This window comes from Martes martes (genome assembly GCF_963455335.1).
Source record: "Martes martes genome assembly, chromosome: 16".
Classification (NCBI taxonomy): domain Eukaryota; kingdom Metazoa; phylum Chordata; class Mammalia; order Carnivora; family Mustelidae; genus Martes; species Martes martes.
In genome coordinates this window covers 34,112,728-34,117,319 of record NC_137904.1, presented here as the reverse complement: position 1 = coordinate 34,117,319, position 4,592 = coordinate 34,112,728, and positions in this window count along the sequence as shown.

Sequence of the window (4,592 nt, the reverse complement as noted above, 5' to 3'; positions counted from 1 at the left end):
GGATCGAGTCCCACCTCAGGCTCTCTGCTCAGCTGGGAGCCTGCTTCCCTCCCTCTCTCTGCCTGCCTCTCTGCCTGCTTGTGATCTTTCTCTCTGTGTCAAATAAATAAATAAAATCTTTAAAAAAAAAAAAAAAGAGTCTCTCATGGTTTGTCTCCCTCCCGATCCCATCTTGTTTCATTTTTCTCCCTCCTGCCCCCCACAAGCCCCCGCCCTCCCTCTCAAATTCCTCCTATCAGTGTGATCATATGATAATTGTCTTTCTCTGATTGACTTATTTTGCTCAGCATAATACCCTCTAGTTCCACCTACATCATTGCAAATGGCAAGATTTGGTTTTTTGATGGCTGCATATTATTCCATTGTATGTATGTATGTGTGTGTGTGTGTGTATTTATACACACACACATATACCACATCTTCTTTATCCATTCATCTGTGGATGGACATCTAGTTTCTTTCCATAGTTTGGCTGTTGTGGACATTGCTGCTATGTACAGTCGGGTGCACGTGCCCCCTCAGGTCACTACCTTTGTATCTTTATGGTAAATAAAGTAACTTTCCAGAAAAGCAGCAGAGCACAGACTGCATCCTTTCCTTCAGGTGTTGCATGAAGAGACGTCAGTCCTCTATAAGTGAGTGTTTTATAAAGTGGAAGGTCTTCCTCAGCCTTTTCTTTTCTCAAAGAAGCAATTTCTGTTAATGAAGCATTGATTTGGTTTGGCATCTTAAGAATTTAGTTTCTGGGGGCGCCTGGCCGGCTCAGTGGGTGGAGCACATGACTCTGATCTCAGGGTTGTGAGTTTGAGCCCCGTGTTTGGTGTAGAGATTACTTAAAAATAAATATTAAAAAAAGAATTTAGTGTCTGTGCAACCAAACAGGTGACACTACTCTTTTCGTCACTTCAAGAGTTATTGCATTTGGTAGCTCCAGGAGCATCTGGGTAATAACCCAATATTATTAATGGATATTGGCAGTGAAGTTCAAATGCTAGTGTGTGTGTGTGTGTGCGCACGCACACGTGCATGAATCTTTTACCTAGAGAAGATGAATGTAAAATTGCAAAGCTGGGTAGTTTTTTCATATTAACATTTCCCTATCATCAAGAACAGAAGAACAGTAATTGCACAGAACAAAAAACTTATTAACATAGATGCTGGCCAACCTGAAACCAGTTTATAATTGTTCAAGGGGAGGGAGGGAGGAGAGCATTATGGCAGAGTTTTTTTCCCCCCAAATATGACCACAGCGTTATTTCCCATTCTACATGCTTACTTACATTAGGTGTTTATGGTCTAAACATACCAGTTAAAAACAGAGATTGTTGGATTGCAAAAAGAAGCAAGAACCAAACATACGCTGTCTGTAAGAAATACACTTCAAATGTAATGACATAGGTTACAAGCAAAAGGATGGAAAAAAAGATATGCCATGCTAATATTAATCCAAAGAAAGCTAGAGGGTCTATATTAATATCAGATAAGTGGTTTTCAGAGCAAAGAATTTTATTTTTTTTATTTTTAAAGATTTTTATTTATTTATTTGACAGGCAGAGATCACAAGCAGGCAGAGAGGCAGGCAGAGAGAGAGGAGGAAGCAGGTTCCCTGCTGAGCAGAGAGCCCGATGCGGGGCTCGATCCCAGGACCCTAGGATCATGACCTGAGCTGAAAGCAGAGGCCTTAACCCACTGAGCCACCCAGGCGCCCCGCAGAGCAAAGAATTTTAGAAGGGAGATAAAGGGTTGCTTCATAAGGCTAAAGGGGTCACTTCAACAACAGGACATAAAAATCCTAAATATTTCTGCACTTAATAGGAGAGCTTCAAATTTCATAAAACAAAGACTGATAAAAAGGAAAGTAGATACACCCACAGTTTTAGTCAAAGATTGATAACACCTCTTTCAATAATTGAAACAAGTAGACATAAATCAGTGAGGTTATAAATAAAAGGCTTGAACAACACTATCAACCAACTTGACCGACTGACATTTCTAGAACACTCCACCCAGTCTTTTCAAGAGCACATGAACATTTTCCAAGCTAGATCACATCCTGAGTCATCAGTCAGAACTTCATAAATTTCAAACAATTCAAACAATGCAAAATAGATTCTCAGACCACAGCGGAAGTAAATTAAAAACCAATCGCAGAAAGATATCTGGAAAACCGCCACCTATGTAAAAACTAATAACAAAAAAACTTCTAAATAACTGATGGGTCAAAGAAGAAATAAGGGAAACTGAAAGTATTTTGAACTGAATAAAATGAAACACGGAGGCCCAGTTTCTGGTTCTACACGTAGGAAGCTTGGAAGTTGCAATTCCCTCCCAACAATAAGTGAAAAGCTGACACATCGAATGACCAACCACTCTTCTTGGACCCACACAAGAGGGGAGGACGCAGCAAACTGCTGTCCCCAAGACTGGAGACACAGCCGGGCAAACCATCACAAGGAATCATGACTTCTGAAGGCAGAGACTCACCAGGGGAGCCAGGGCTGGAGTAGAAACACCTGGGGTGTACCCGCTGCATTGCTGGAGGCTCTATGTGGACGACTCCAAGGGGACCCCGTCATACGGGGACTCCCACCATACTGTGAGGGTTCCCTCCAAGACTCAGTCAGCAGCGGAGAAAAATCCTCTTGCGCTTCCAGGAGGGAGGGGAAGAGGAACCTTTTTTTTTTTTTTTAAGATTTTATTTATTTATGTAACAGAGAGGGAGAGAGAGCACAAGTAGGCAGAGAGGCAGGCAGAGAGGGGGGGAAGCAGGCTCCCCGCTGAGCAGAGAGCCCGATATGGGGCTCGATCTCAGGACCCTGAGATCATGACCTGAGCCGAAGGCAGAGGCTTAACCCACTGAGCCACCCAGGTGCCCTGGAACCATTTTTAAACACAGCGGAGCCCTCTGTCCTTGGTAACAAGGCCTGCCCTCAGGAGAAACTGCTTCACCACAGCCAGCCCAGCTGGGGTTGTATCAGAGCCTGGCAGATCTGGGGGCAGAGAAACACCCCACTCCAGCCCCTGCTAGCTGTCCTGTCCTACTTGAGGGGAGGAGAATAAAACTGAGAAATATTTGGGAAGCTCACGGCCCAGGGGCATTGGCTCACCCAAGTCCGAGACCTCATCACAGGACTACGGACCACGTCTCCTCCCCCCACACCAAAGGCCTATCTACAGCACTTCCTTTCGCCTACTACAAGACGTGGGGCGAGCCAGCAAGTTACAACGCAGAGCGAACGGCAAACAGCACAATCTGAAGAGACAGGGCACACATGGCAGGGATGTTGGAATGATCAGACTGGGAATTGAAAACAACTGGCATTAATTAGCTAAGGGCTTTAATAGATAAAGTACATGGCATACAGGAAAGATGGGCACCGTAAGCAAACAGTGGAATTCCTCATAAAGAACCAAAAAGATGGGGGCGCCTGGGTGGCTCAGTCGGTTAAGCGTCTGTCTTAGGCTCAGGTCATGATCCCAGAGTTCTGGCACTGAGTCCCACATGGGGCTCCCTGCTCAGCAGGGAGTCTGCTTCTCCCTCTCCCTCTGCCTCCTGCTTCCTTGGCTTGTCTTGCCCTTCCACCCCCGTGTCAAATAAATAAATAAAATATTAAAAAAAAAAAAAACCAAAATTTGCGATCCCACCACCTTTATGCTGACAGCACCTGGCACACTGTGACACAATTCTGCTGACAGTCTGGAGTTTGGATTCTACAGGCTGGAGGACACTGTCCCAGCGGGACTGCCCTTGCTCCAGACGGCAGCTACACTCCCAGGGTCCCTAGGCCACCGACACTTCTGGCTGGCAAACCCATAAGGTAACGATAACGTTGAAAATGAAAATTGTATTACCAGCAAAAATAGATTTATTCAAATAGCAGAGAATTGCAATTCAGGAAATGCAAGTCATGGCAAAACCACACCCAAGTCCTGAGAACAAAGAGGAGGAACATTCTTTTATAGAGGAAATGTGGTGGGGGGTGGTTGGGAAGGCTGTTACAGTCCATTGGAGTAAACTGGGAGTTCCAAGCGTAGTGGCTTTTCCCTGGCTGAGTTGTAATGGTTTCTCACTGGCTGGGCTGTTGCCGGGGAAGGAGAAAATCTCCCTTCCTCCTGATGGGGTAGTAAGTGTAGGCTTCTTCCGGCAAGGTACTCTCTTCCCATTGGGTCTGCAAAGGGCTGCAAGCAGTGGTACAGCATGAGAGCTCTCCCTGCCAGCCTCCTAACTCCATTTTTCAAAAAAGATTTCATTTACTTATGAGAGAGAGAGAGAGAGGGAGCATGAGGGGGGGAACAGAGGGAGAGGGACAGAGGGACAAGCAGACTCGGTGCTGAGCCTGGAGCCCCAGGTGGGGCTCAATCTCATGACCCTGAGATCATGACCTGAGTTGAAACCAAGAGTTGGACCCTTAACCAATTGAGCCAGCCGGGTGCCCCCCAATTCCATTTTAAATGAGGTTTCCTTTATTCAGTTTTGCAGTCACACGGGGTCTTAGTCTGAGATGCTATAACAAAAACACCAGAAATTGGGTGGCTTAAATCACAAACATTTCTCACAGTTCTTTTTTTTTTTTTTTTTAATGTATTTATTT